Source organism: Myotis davidii, unplaced genomic scaffold (assembly GCF_000327345.1).
Source record: "Myotis davidii unplaced genomic scaffold, ASM32734v1 scaffold189, whole genome shotgun sequence".
Lineage (NCBI taxonomy): Eukaryota > Metazoa > Chordata > Mammalia > Chiroptera > Vespertilionidae > Myotis > Myotis davidii.
Genome location: NW_006383017.1, coordinates 2,808,133 through 2,823,065, shown reverse-complemented (window position 1 = coordinate 2,823,065; position 14,933 = coordinate 2,808,133). Strand labels below are relative to the sequence as shown.

At 43.9% G+C, this 14,933-nt stretch overlaps 1 long non-coding RNA gene across 1 annotated transcript in view; it reads left to right on the top strand.

Annotated features, from left to right (window-relative positions):
- The first annotated feature begins 739 nt into the window (after positions 1 to 739).
- LOC102768039 overlaps positions 740 to 14,933 on the top strand; it is a 603,801-nt gene continuing 589,607 nt past the window's right edge. Inside the window, exon 1 of the long non-coding RNA XR_436496.2 lies at positions 740 to 869. This is a non-coding gene — a long non-coding RNA (uncharacterized LOC102768039). The remainder of the gene's footprint in view (positions 870 to 14,933) is intronic.

Here is a 14,933-nt window from a genome sequence, read left to right as displayed (position 1 = left end):
AATATACCGGGTGCCCCCCCCCCCCAATGCATACACACGTTAACAGCTGCTAGCTCCATTTTGAAAATGAAATGTATTTTACTGAATAGTGCCTTTATAATTATTCAACGTGTGCGTGCACATTTTTTGCGATACCCTATATATTCTAGGTGTTAGAACTATTGTAGTCACCAGTACAAAACATCCCGCCTCTGCACAGAACTTTCATTCTAGTGGGCAAGAGGGTAAAGAAAGATAAATAAATTAAAGACAGTGCTCGGTAAAGACACGTGCTAAGGCGAAAATTACATAAAAAAGGGAGGAAGGGCAGGGAACCTGTGGTGCAATTTTACTTAGAAAGCAAGGGGAGGCCGCGTGTGTTGGTAACCGGCATCAGGTAAGGGCCGGTGAGCCCGCCCTGAGACATAAACAGAGGAGGGTTTGGCTGGGGAAGAAAGAAGGAAGCAAAACTGTAGCACAGCTTAGCGAGTTCTGTTACTTTTTCACTGGGAAAACAGCCCCACAAATGACCGTGCGATTTACGACAAAAATTCCTCTCCAGGGGAACTCTCACCTCAGCCCCTCTGCAGCGAGACCCAGTGTTCCCACCTCTGTCACTATAGCTTTTGATTGGGCCGGCGTATGCGCGTTCTCTGTGCCTATTGGTCGCTGCGCCTGTCCCCAGACGAGCGGCCATCTTGGGTCGCGCCCCGGCCGCCGGGCCCTCTGGGAATTGTAGTCACCGCCCGGCTCTGTCAGGTCGTGGGAGGCGTTGCCCTCTGTTCCCGGCCCCTCAGGCAGCCACCCCAGTGGGCACACGCGCAGGTGCTGCTCCTGCCCCGCGCTCCCTCCCTTTGCCTTTCACTTCCCAGCTGCCAAGATCTTGGAAGGTAGGGGCGTGGGGGCAAGCACTAGTCGAACAGTGTTTCGGGGACGCGGGTCTGGGTTCCCCGCGCGTCCAGTCTTCATCCTGGCGGCCCAGCCGGGCGGGACCTGAGCCCACACGGCTCGTTGGGGGTGGGGGTCTGTCAGGAAGACCCTCACCCCCACCCCTCGACCGTTTCAGGGCCAGTTACTGAGCACCTCCCTCCCTCCCCCGCAACTAAAACCCTCCCCTCCTCCACGGCCTTTCGTCAGTGGTAAACTGAGGCACGGGGCCACGCCAGGGGGCCCGAGGGCGGCCTCAGCTCCCGGCCCTGGGGGGTAGTGGGCACTGGCCGCTTTTGGGTGATTTGTCAGCTTCACAGGAAAGTAGCAGGAATCTCTGCCCCGAGGGTTCTGTGTTACACCCCGCTCTGGGCTCCCCACAGGGAGTGGCGTTGAACACGTGTCCGGACAGGAACCAAGCTGGGCTCCGGGAAGGCAGTATCTCGGGGGAGAACTGTACACTTAGTATTCAAAAAATACACAAAAAAGCATCGAATTCGTTATGGTGGAAGAACCCATCAGTGCTTTGTTTGGCCTCTTTACACCTATTTTATGGCTGAGTGTTTTTACATGAAAATATGCAAGGGTTTTTAAAGGTCTATCCCTCGGGGGCGAGGCAGGTGAGTGGAACCGGAGCAGGACTTACAGCTGCCTCTGCTGCATGACCTTGGTCCCGCACACAGCGCTCATCTGGGGAAAAAAGGGCTTAAACTCCCTGCCCAAGTGGCCAAAATCCACAAGCGGTCTTGCTCGTGCAAGTTTGCCACTTCCTGCTGTATTGACCTGGGTCTCAGATGTGCAGGGGTCCAGGGGTTTCAGAAAAGCTCTTTCCTGGGTTGAATGCGCCCCGCTTTGGGCCAGTTAAGAGGGTGTTCCGGAGCGCTCCCTCCGGCTCCACCTCCGGGCCCACAGCCCGGGCGGGAGGCTGGCGGCGTTTGAGTCTCGCTTCCCGGAGGGCGGTGCTCCTCCTCCCTGTGGGCCGTTTCGGGGCGAGGTGCCTCCTGGGAGATGAAGTTTCACCTCCATCGTTTTGTGGAGCAGCCTTTGCCTGGAAAATACAGCTCCCGTGGCCTGGGTCCTGGCTGTTGGCCTTGGCGTCCACCTGCTGTGAGCTGGCACTAGAGAGACCTGTTCAGGAAAGATGTCTTTGGCCGTCGTCATTGATTGTATATGCTGTTCCAAGCACTGGGTGGGGAATTACTGTCTATGCTTTTTCAAGTGTTAGGGGTCCTGCGTGCTTTCAAACACACCTAACAGCCAACAGTGTGTGTTCCTATCATCTCTTTTAATACCACTGCAGCTCTCATTTGTAGACGAGGAAAACAACTTGAAAAGATGATTTGTCCAGGGTCACACACCTAGTAATAACATCTAACATATTAAACAAGTAAATGTATGTTACTTTAGTTATTCTAGTTATTTAATTATCTCAAAAGCTATATGCAAGAGATAGCCATATTCATCTGCATTTTACATATTAGAAAACTAAGAATTAATCAGCGTGTCCAAGTTAATGCAGCTACTGAATACAATACTGGGACTGTAACCCAGTCTATCTGCTGTCTCTGCTTAGGAAGAGATCGTACCCTAACAGAGTGAGCGGGAGCCCAACCTTTCTGAGTACAGGATTTGGAATTTTTCCATTAGACCATGTTGCCTCTGTAGTTAGACACTAACGTTAGAACAGCAAAAACCTTTGAGATCATTTAAATGCTGGCATAGAGTAAAGGTTCCACAAATGTTAGTTATATATAGCTTTATAATACCTTTATGTTAGAAATGAGGAAACTGGCCCAGGTGGTAAAGCAGTTTGCCCAAGGTCACATAGTTGGTCGGAGATGAGACTAGACCCAAATGTCTTATTTCCAAGTCCAGCGTTATTTTCATTTTACCAGCAGTCAGCTAGCAGGAGCACCAGACGTGAAGCTGTTTAGATAATGGCTTCTCCTCTAATTTGTTCTTTCTAAGCCACAGACCAGGACCAATTGTCAAGTCTCTCTCTCTCTCTTTTATTACTATTCTAAGGTTGTACTACTCATTAATTCAGCAGATTTGTTTGAGCATTTTTATATACTCATCTCTCTTTAGGTGCAGGGGACTCCTGGATGAGAAGTTGCTAATGGGTTAGGGCTGGAAAGGCCTTATAAACCATCAAATCTAACTTTCATTTTATAAATGAGGGGAGTGAGGTACAAAGTCTCTGTGGTCTTCCTCTTAGCTCTTGTGTCAAAAGCATCCTGTTTCTGCAAGCCGGCAGGATTTTGGAGGCCTTATCGTACTGGATGTGGCCTTTTAGGCTCATGATTTCTTTTACTTGGGATGCTGGTCCTCACCTTACTCCTGTGCATGTCTGATGGATGCGTTAGTTAGGAAATGTTCTGTGTCCCCATCTATTTGTATGTACATGCAGCTTCAACGTGCTCCATTTCTACTTTGGAAATTAGTGTTGTTTTGGCTCCCAGTACTCTTTTCTCTTTTGTTCTTTCAGACACTTGAGAACAAAATATGACACTGTTTGCATTTACATATGTTAAAATCTAATGCTCTACATAATATAGGGTATCAGAAATGACCACATGGGTTGTTTGAATTATACAAAAGTTTTGTTTCAGAAGATACATTGGTCCTTTCAATTACATATTCACAGATAATAAAGCAGGCAACTCTCACCTCTGTGTGTGAAAGATAATTTCTACCTAATTACATAATAAGGTAACAGATTTGTAAATTAGTGGTTAAACATTCCTGAGACAGTCACTATGGGAGACATTCTTCCCATCACCCCCTATTCACCCCACCCCCTTCAGCACTCTCCCAACTGACGGTCTAATCATTCAGCTTCCAGAACGATGCATGACCACTAGTAGACATTGAAAAAATGTTTGGGGAATTGCATTCATAAGCACTCCTGAGCTATGTTCCCACATTTTTTTTTTTTTTGAATCTCAGTTTTCTCTCTTAATGTAGAAATACCGCTTTGAAATACAAGGTGGGGCAAAAGTAGGTTTACAGTTGTGAATATGGGAAACACAGTTCATTCTTGTATTATTATTATTTATTAATTATTGTATCGTTTTCCTACTATAAACCTACTTTGGCCTCACGCTGTATAAGAGGTAGCAGGTTACTTTCCTTTTTATAAAAAAAGCATTTTAGGAGAAAAATAGAAACATCAGTGGTGAAAGAGAATCATTGATTGGCTGCCTCCTGCACGCCTCCTACTGGGAATTGAGCCCACACCCCGGGCATGTGCCCTGATTGGGAATCTAACTATGACGGCCAGGTCCACAGGAGGATCTGAGCCACACCTGGGCTAACTCTCCTTTTGATGTCTACATTGCAGAGCAAAATCTCAGCCTTCAAGATCATCCTCTGAGGGCCTGTTTCTTTGGGAATGTCAATGTCTGTAACTTCTCAGATGAGCAAGACATCCAAATAGCACACCGTAGCAGAGAAACAATAGTCTGGAGGCCTATGATTTAAATCCCAGCCCTGCCTCTTAGGCAGGTTACTTAGTCCTTGGTTTCTTCTATAAAATAAGATAATAAGTATTTCTACTTCATATAGTGATGATAAAGATTAAATAAGATACTGTGCTTAAAGCTTTCAACATGTCAGGCACTCAATAGCTTCTATTCAATAGATGAATAGTAGCTCTTACTTTTATTAAATGTAACTTGATATTTGAAAATATATCAGATTTAAACTTGAGTCAGATATCTATTTTATAAAAGGATTTGCCATTTGTTTTCTTAGAATAGTAAGCCTGGCCATCACATTTGAAATATGAAGTTACCCACCACTCTTGATAACCCATCTTGTCAGCACAGTGACACTCTCTAGTGTGGGCAGAGAGATAGTGAAGCTTTTGGCTCTGCACTGCTAGCTGAGCGGTCCCTGATCTACAGTTCCATCTATATATTAAATCTCGATTGAAAAGCAGCCTGCTTCTGTCAGTGGGGCCTTCTGTTCGCTTGTAGAAAGGCTTGGGCCTGTCCCAGGAGCCTCAGGGTTAAAGCAGAGCAGTTGTCATCCAGATGGTGAGTAATCCCAGGGCAGTGGCCATGTGGGCATGGCAGTGCTTTCTAAAGCTGACAACTTCAACAGCCATGAGGTTACTGATAAGGAGGTGAGTTACTGAAAAGGGGTGATGCGGGGAGAGGGAAGGAGAGAGGGGAATGAGGATCATAGCAAGAGCAAATTGTGGATAGACAGACAAAAGATAGAGCTGAGGTCCTCAGTATCCTAAACATATTTGTTCAGCTCCTTTTATCCTGCTCCTAGCTCTGTGTCAGGCACTGTGCCATTACATACGGGAGATACAGCAGTGCGTGGTGGTTAGTGGTAGTTCATTCTAACTGGGGAAGAGCTGCCGTGGTCGGCAAACTCATTAGTCAACAGAGCCAAATATCAACAGTACTTCTTCAAAATAGACTCGTCCAGGCCGAAAACCGACCTCTGCTCATGAGCCACGAAGTTTCAATTGCACTGTATGCGCGCCCGCACGTGGTATTTTGTGGAAGAGACACACTCAAGGGGCCAAAGAGCCGCATGTGGCTCGCGAGCCACAGTTTGCCGACCACGGGCTTAGAGGAAGGATGGAAGGATGGAAGGAAGGGAGGAAGGAAAAGAGTAAGGAAAGAAGGGAGAAAGGAAGGGAGGGAGGGAGGAAAGGAAGAAGGAAAGGTGTGTTGGGATTTGACAAGCAGAAAAAAGGTCTCTGGGCCTGGGGTATAAGAACCAATGGGCAGGGAAGTGGGGGAGATGAGACTACAGAGGCAAGCATATTTTGCAGAATCTAGTTATCTGTATTGTAAAATAACTGGATTTAATTCCAAGGGTATTTGCGAAACCATTTAACAATCTTAAGTGGAGAAATGAAATGGTTGGATTTGTCTTCTAAAAAGTATGGATGCAGTATGGATGATGAATTTGTGAGAGGTAGTAGTTGATGTGGGAAAAACAGGTAGGCCTGTTCTTCTTTAACTTTAGTATAAATATGAATCTCCCTGCTTATCTTGAAATTCTTGAAATGTGGATTCTGATTTAGTAGATCTGGAATGGGCCAGATTCAGTATTTCTAACAGGCTGATGCTGCTGGCCCAAAGACTCTACTTTGAATAACAAGTACTTAGGAAACCCTTGAGTGTACTAGGTGAGAAATGATGTGGTTAAGAGAATGGACTCAGAGAGCAAAAGACCTGGATTCTAACCTTGGTTCTACCACTTCCTTGCTGTGTGACTCTGGGAAAAACTGTTATTAATAAAAATCACAACTTTATGAACCCCTTTCTGTTTCCTTGTTTATTATATTTGAGTACTAGGTGAAATAGATTACCTTTACATCTACTGTTGTTGTTTTTGTCTCACATGTAAAGTCTGGAACTTCTTCAGTCCTTTGTAAAAACTTAAGTAAGTATTATGGGCAAATAGATTTCTCCCATGCAATTGATTTTATCTAAATTTGAGGGGAAACAATCAGGGATCCTTAAAGTACCATATTATATTTGATTAAAATGGGAATTTGAGGCACCTTGCCCAAATTATAGCGCCTCCTTCTTTACATAACTTTAACCTGTTTGGACTGCCTTCCACGGGTGATTCTCAGCCTTCTTGCAAGTTAGAATCACCTCAGGGTGGTCCCATCCAGACAAATTAAAAGCAGAGTGTGGGAGGCAGGCATTAGTATTTTCTTTTTTAAGTTTCTCAGGTGATTCTGAAGTGCATTTAGGAATGAGAATCACTGATTTTAAAATCGGAACATGAAATGAATCAGGAACAGTTGAACAGGTGAAAGCCCTGGTGGTGAACGAAATATCTAGAAAGTAGCATTTTGAAGGCTTTGGCAGTGAAAGAGATGATAAGCCTCATCTCAAAGCTCATGGAATTTGAACTAACTACAGGCTGTGTCCTGGGTTATATCTTTCAGGTTAATTACCAAGGACCCCGACCACCCCACTCCCTTGTATCTGTAGCTGCATTGCCCGAGTCGGGATTCTCCTTAATGTTGAGTTAAACCTGTGTTTCTCTTCCTGATATTTACTCTGTTCCATTTGTCAGGGCTGAGAAAAGTATTAACCCATTAAAAACATGTTCAGAGGAAACTGAGTGTATTGCATGCTGTCATGAGCTGTGCTTGTCCATGTTATTGGAAAGGTTTAAATTTTTAAACTATTTTTCATGGAAAGTACAGCCCAGTTTTACTTGTAACATTCTTACATTCTAATTCAATGCAGCTTGAGATGAACCACTGTCAGAGTGGGCACTTATTATACAGATTTGTTTCCTTTAAAATTTTTTTTGGTAGTTACCCACATTCTTCATTTCAGGGAAGAATAATTAAGCTAATTTGATTAAATACCTTGAATTTGCTGGATTATCTACAATATATGGGAGTCTTTTCCTTTTGAAAGTTTTTTTTTTTTGCCCTAGGCGGTTTGGCTCAGTGGATAGAGCATTGGCTTGCGGACTGAAGGGTCCCAGGCTAGACTCCTGTCAAGGGCATGTGCCTCAGTTGCAGGCTTCTCCCTGGTTGGGCACATGCAGGAGGTTTTTTTTGTTTGTTTGTTTTTTACCTTACAGAAAATGTGTATGCATATGTTTGTTTGCATCTGAATATTTATATTTAAAACCTCATACTGGGCCCTGACCAGTTTGGCTCAGTGGATGGAGTGTGGACCTGCAGACTGAAAGGTCCCAGGTTCGATTCCGGTCAAAGGCATGTACCTTGGTTGCGGGCACATCCCCAGTAGGAGGTGTGCAGGAGGCAGCTGATCGATGTTTCTCTCTCATCGATGTTTCTAACTCTCTATCCCTCTCCCTTCCTCTCTGTAAAAAATCAATAAAATATATATTTTAAAAAAATAAAACCTTATTCTGGTATTCAGTATCCGGAAGCATTCTTGACCTGAATTTCTATTAACCCAAACCATAGTTTAACTTTTCAGCATTTCCCGAGCTTCTCTACTCACCAGGAGGTCCTTTCACAATGTATAACCATGCCTTGTGTTATTACACTTCACAGGCTGTGTGTTTTTTAGCTTTATTTTATTTATTTATTTATTTATTTATTTTTATTGCTTAAAGTATTACAAAGGGTATTTCTGTGTGTTTTTTAAAGACTGAAGTCAAGACCATCCACCAGCAAACAGATGATGACTCGCTCTGTCTCAATGATTGCTTCATTTCTGTGGTCTGGAACCAAACCTGTAGTATCTCCGTTGTAGGCCTGTTTCATTTTTCTGCAGTGTTGACTCAATAGAGCAGCGGTTTTCGACCCCTTTGGGGGTCGAACGACCCTTTCACAGGGGTCGCCTAAGACCATTGGAAAACACATATATAATTGCATATTGTTTTTGTGATTAATCACTATGCTTTAATTATGTTCAATTTGTAACAATGAAATTCAGGGTCACCACAACATGAGGAACTGTATTAAAGGGTCGCAGCATTAGGAAGATTGAGAACCACTGTAATAGAGAGAAAAAGAAAAGAGTGGGAAATAGTGCTTTTGTTGGAGGGTTTAATACAATTAAAATTTTACATATTTTAGGGATGTTTTGTATGTATGCTAAGGTTTTCTTTTAATGATAAATAATTAGGAATAGAAGAGAAAACTGAGAAACTGTTATGAGGTTCACAAAAGGCACACATTGACAGCATTCTGGAACTTAAGGACTCTGAGTCTTTTTATGTGTTTATTAGTGTTGCTCATTATGGATTTACTCTTTTTATTAACAATCAGATTTCCATTAAAATTCAGTATATTCTGCAGTTTCTCAGCCTCATAGCTTTTGGAGCTAACACCCATCACAGATAATGTGAAATGTTGGTACTCCCTCATGAGGTTTAATGTGTGCATATTTTAGTTGGGCACAGGCTGGAGGAGAGTATGGTCTGCAGACATTTAATCACTGGAGTGTGAGGTAGGTGGTGAGAACAAAATTTTCATTTTCTGTGAAAGTTGATGACTTCTTCCCATGTCTTCGGTTTTGAAAAAAAAGAAAAAAAGAGTATACTTGCTTCTGTCCTGTCTCCCCATTAAGTACAGGGCAGTACCTGCTTTCTTGTGCCAGGAGATGTTTAAGCAAAGCCTAGAAGCAGCACTTTGTGTATGTGCTTGGAGCCCTGAGGACAGGCAGAGGAAGGGGCTGGACCCTGCTGGAATAAGGTTGTTTCAACCCTGGAGTGCTGGTGGTTCCTGTTCAACCTTCCCTGGGAACAGGCCTGGTGAGGGAAGAGGTAGTGATCTGAAGGAGAGCAGGGGAAAGGCAGGAGAGAGAGAGACGCAAATGCAGTGTATGAAGGGGGTGTAACAACAAAAAGATAGTTGGGTGGAGGGGAGGGAAAGTGCTTTGTTTTTACAAATATATATGGGAATGATGCGGTACACAGCATGCATGGCTGTGCACACAGAGATTAATGGGAGCTCCTGATACCTTCAGAAGAGGGGAAGCAACTCTGGGATACAAAAACAGTAAGTGGCCGCTGCAGTTTGAAATCCTTGTTTCTGGGTTCTGCTGCCTGATGGGGTGAAAGCAAGGCCAGGAAGCTTCAGCAGCCGTGGCCACAAATAAATCTGCAGCTGAGGCCCTCCCTATCCTGGCCCCTCTGAGCAGGGCAGAAGCTTCCCCTAAGCTATGGCTTCCTCTAGCCTCTTGAACTTCCAAGAGGCAACGGGCCAAGGTTTCCCTGGCCTAGAGAAGTTGGCTGTGTTTGGCTTCCTAGTGCAGATGAAACAGCTGGGTCCGACTCCTATGGGTTGGGGACTGGCCACAGCTATGGGCAAGGGTCCAGGTGAGGCCAAAAACTTCTGCATTTCTAATAAACTCCCAGGTGATGCAGACACTGCTGGCCACACTTGGATTAGCACAGGTCTAGATCTTTATGGCTTCTACTGTGTTGCCATTCTGTGTTCATGTAATGAGTAGTGTTGGTAGAGTTTACAAATGCACATATCACTGTTAACAAGCTGAGGGTGACCTTGGGCAGGTTGTTTTACTTTGCAGAGTTTTATTTTCCTCTATAAAATGAACACATAATAGGACCTACCTCAGAGGTAGGTATGAATTAAATGGGAAAAATCTATGTAAAATGTTAGCAAAGTACCCCTCATATAGTAATTTCTTAGTAAATGTATTATTATTATTATTATATTTTACATTTTTATTATTTTTGAGCTCAGTGGTTCATATTCATAGACCCAAAGCATATGGTTGTACCCATTAGCAGATGTGTGAGTATGGACCAGTTTCTTGGCTATGTCTGTTTCTTTCATCTTTAGAAAAGTACTTCTAACAATAACTACCTATGGATATTGTGAAGGGTGAATAAGATTGCATGTATAACATCCTTGGCATATATTAGCTACTCTAATGACTAGGGATTGTAATCACTGGATGTGATGGGTTTGCACAAGCAGCTTTCATTTCTTGGGGTTGGCCAGGTTCTTAAGAGACTCTATGTGTGGTAGGAGCAGCCCACACTAGTGGCAGGTAAGTAGAGAGTGCGCCCAGGATCTGGAAGCAAGTACTGTCTCACAGTGAAGGCAAGCAGGCAGGTGGAGTGTGGGGTAACAGTCTGGCAATAGCCTCTCACCTGTCTGGTACCCAATTTTAGTTCCTAAACCCCAGGTTTGTTCTTGCCTGTTCCTTTTGGGTATGAGCCATTCCTTGTTCATCATTAATTTATTCATTCAGCAAGCACTTACTGAGGCCTATTATATGTCAGGCATGGTGCTAGCTTTGGTTATACATTAGTGAACAAGACAGGCACAGTCCTGTGGAGATGGACAATATGCAAGATGGACAAATGTAATTGTAAAATGCCAAATATTGGCAAAAAAGAGTATAAGGTACTGTGATCGTGAAAGAGGTGACCTGCTGAGGTAGGGTAGCCAGAGAGGAGGAGCTGATATTTGAGCTGAGACCTATGTCAAGGATGAGAGGGGGGCAACTATGTGCAGAGCAGGTAAAGTGGCTTTCCAGGCAGAAGGAACATTCTGCACTGCAGCCTGAGGGGAGAAAGAGCTTGACATGCTCAGAGGGACAATGACGGGCACACGTGAGGTTGGCCTGGCCATGTAGAGTTTGGAGGTCAAAGTGTGGAGTTTGGATTGTATTTTCTGGGTAATGGCCCTGTCCCTGAATCTCAGTACTGTGGTTGCAGCCTTGCTCTTTGCTGTTCAGACCACCCTTCTGCTGATCTGCTTCTCTGAGTTCTTTGTCCTTCCCTCTTGCCAGATACCAGTTATGATCTTGGCTGATGCCTCCCTCATGCCTGCTGTCTCCATAACAAGCTTCTCTTTCACATGTTAATGTGCTCTTTGGACACCAGATGCCCTGTGTGTAACCTGGTTTCTTCCCATTTCCTTCACCTGGGTTCTGCCTAGAGTGTCTGCTATACCTACTTCTGCCCCTGATGGAATATCAGGCCCATGTTCTTCCTGATCTGAGGCCTCTGTCATGTATCAGTGAAAACCAAGAAGAAAGCCATTGTGGTAGGGTTGCAGAGGGAGAGAATGAAAGGGACTAAGGGAGGAGAGCAGTTTGGGAACTAATGATTGGTGGAAGAAGCAATAACACATAGGTGGTGTGTGTGTGTGTGTATCTGTGTGTGTGTGTGTGTGTGTGTTTTAAGAATAGTTTTATAGATTTTTAGAGAGAGAAAGGGAGAGGGAGAGAGAGAAACATCAATGTGAGAGCATAACATTGATCAGCTGCCTCCTTCATGCCCCTTATTGGGGATCGAGCCTGAAACCCGGCTTGTGCCCTGACCGGGAATCAAACCAGCAGTCTTTCCATGCACAGTATGATGTCCAACCAACTGAGCCACACCTTCCAGGGCAATAATACAGTTTTTATGTGTTGGAATGATAGGTTCAGAAGATTTTTTGAAAGAGTTTGAAGGAAGCTTGTTCTAAAGAAGGGAAATGACTCGCTCTGGGTCAAAGATAGAGTCAATGTCAGAATGATAACCTTCTTTCATAGTCCTCTGTAGGTTAGGTCCTGTCTTTTGCTTCCCTGACTTACACTTTTTTTTATAGCTTTTACTTAACCCCTAAGTTTTGATCAATGCGTCTTTTCCCTTTGGATTGTAAGGTCCATGAAGACAGGGCTAGTGGCTAGTTTGCTGATGCTGTCTTTCTAGCATCTGATCCCCATGTCGGGTAAGTAGTCTAGGTCAGTGGTCGGCAAACTGCAGCTGGCGAGCCACATGCGGCTCTGTGGCCCCTTGAGTGTGACTCTTCCACAAAATACCACATGCAGACGCGCATGTACAGTGAGATTGAAACTTCGTGGCCCATGCGCAGAAGTCGGTATTTTGTGGAAGAGCCACACTCAGGGGGCCAAAGAGCCGCATGTGGCTCGCGAGCCACAGTTTGCCGACCACTGGTCTAGGTCCCTAACTTAGAATTTGGTATTGGATTTTGCATTGTGCCATAAACCCATAGACTTCTGGGCTGTCCTCCATTATTTCTTTGGTTAACTGAGTGTTGGTTGCATGGTCGAGTATAAGTAAGTGATATCTACAAAGTTCCTGACCTCAGCCCCTCTTACCATTTCTTGAACTTGTACTGCCTCCCATTTTCTCCCCTTATTAGAGATAATGCCTTGTTTATTGTGTCAATGTTGTCCGTTTCCCTTTCTAGAAAGTTTGCTCCCCAAGGGCAGGGATATCGTTGTTCCTGTTTCTTGCTGTATCCCTGTACATAGAACAATGTATGGCCTATGTAGACTGAATTATGTCACCATTACCATCAAGATCCGAAAGTCTGGGTTGCCCTGAAAGCTACTGCTCCATGCTGATGGGTTATTTATGCTGCACAGATAATTGCAATTTTCAAAGGCTGGGGTGTCAAGAAGGGGCTGTAAGGAAGGGAGTACAGAGAAGAACCCACTATCTGGCTCTGAGGAATGAGTCTGGTTTTGTTTCTCATTAGCTGTGTAATCTTGAGCAGAGTACTCAACCTCTCTGCATCTCACTTTTCTATAAAATGCAGACAAGACTACTTAGTTCTCAGGTTGTTGTGAGGATCAGGTGAGATTACTGATGTAAAGCATGCCTTCACAGTGTGTGACATGACACCTGTGATTGCTGCCATTAAACCCGGCATGCTGTTCTGTCTGCTATTGCTGGCTAGTAGTCATATGTGTGTGCCAGTTTTCTCTTTGAAAATCAGGGCTAGATCTTTCCTTTAGTGCTGTTATTTGGTGGACTGTCATATTCTCTTTGGTCATCAAATAAATGTACAGGCCTTCAGTTCTGGCCATAGAAACTTACTCAAAGTGCTGATGAATAACAACCCAGGATTCAGCACAAAAAATTAATGCTGCTTGATGTTAAAGATGGAGGAATATAAATTAGAAAACAAACACATCTACCATACTGTAATATTTAAATGCCATCTCATAAACACTTAAGATTCTCATTAGTCCAACATCAGAAAAATGATAAATATTAATATTTGCCATCAAAGGAAAGCCTAGAAATCAAAGTCAAGTAAACTACTGTTATATTTCAAAGATTACATAATACTGAATGAATTCAAAGTCATCATCACCAAAATCCTATTTAAAAAAATTTCTCTGTGAGACAGTTTAATTATTTTTATGCAGTGCACAAACTAGGGAAGACGTGCCCTTAGTCAGAAAGGATCCAGGGGGCTTGCTGATTCAGACTGTATTCTCAAAGAAATTGGCTGTATTGTATTTTGTGTCTACAAAAGAGTCCCACATGTGCCTGAGCCAACCTCCTTCTCCATTGATCTCCAGTTCTATTTCAGGAGAATCATATTGGAAATTGGCTCTAGGTAGATCATGAAAGGGCACGAGGTACTTCCTGTCTTGGCTGTGGATTCTTTCCCCAAGATTTTCTATTATTCCGAGTTCTGAATGTTCCAGCAGCATGCACTGCAGTCCCCAGGGTCAGGAGGGAACAGAGGGAGAGCTGACAGGCTGATGCCATCACTCTGAGGCTGTCAGGCTCTCCCTTCCTGCTTTCACTGTGCCTGAGACGACTGACTCAGTGCGAGAGGCCCTCCTCATGTCACTGCAAGGACAGTACTGGGGACCGGGCTTTAGTGCTGGCTGTCCCATTGCCTTATGCAAGTCTGTCCTCTCCCTTAACACATCTGTAGAGTGAGGGGTTTCAGTCTGATCATTCTGAAGTTCCCTGCCTCCCCAACATCCCTGGCAGTTTCCTGGCATGGCTGACTTTGGGGCCAGACTGACCTATAGCTAATTAACTTAAGTTCTTATCCATTAAATGGGAATAGTGCAAGGTTGTTGTAAACATAAGATGTGATGTTTGGAAAGCATTCAGTGCTGTTTAGCACATCATAGGGATTTTTTTTAAATTAAATCTTTATTGTTCAGATTATTACATTTGTTCCTCTTTTTCCCCCCATAACTCCCCTCCACCCAATTCCCACCCCTCCCTCCGCCCGTACACCCCACCCACTGTCCTCATCCATTGGTGCACAATTTTTGTCCAGTCTCTTCCCGCATCGCCCACACCCCTTTTCCCCCCAAGAATAGTCAGTCCATTCCCTTTCTATTCCCCTGATTCTATTATATCACCAGTTTATTCTGTTCATCAGATTATTTAGTCACTTGATTTTTAGATTCACTTGTTGATAGATGTGTATTTGTTGTTCATAATTTGTATTGTTACCTTTTTCTTCTTCCTCCTCTTCTTAAAGGATACCTTTCAGCATTTCATATAATACCAGCTTGGTGGTGATGAACTCCTTTAGCTTTTTCTTATCTCTGAAGCTCTTTATCTGACCTTCAATTCTGAATGATAGCTTTGCTGGATAGAGTAATCTGGGTTGTAGGTTCTTGGTATTCATCACTTTCAATATTTCTTGCCACTCCCTTCTGGCCTGCAAAGTTTCTGTTGAGAAATCAGCTGACAGTCATATGGGTACTCCCTTGTAGGTAACTGAGTTTCTTTCTCTTGCTGCTTTTAAGATTCTCTCTTTGTCTTTTGCTCTTGGCATTTTAATTCCGATGTGTCTTGGTGTG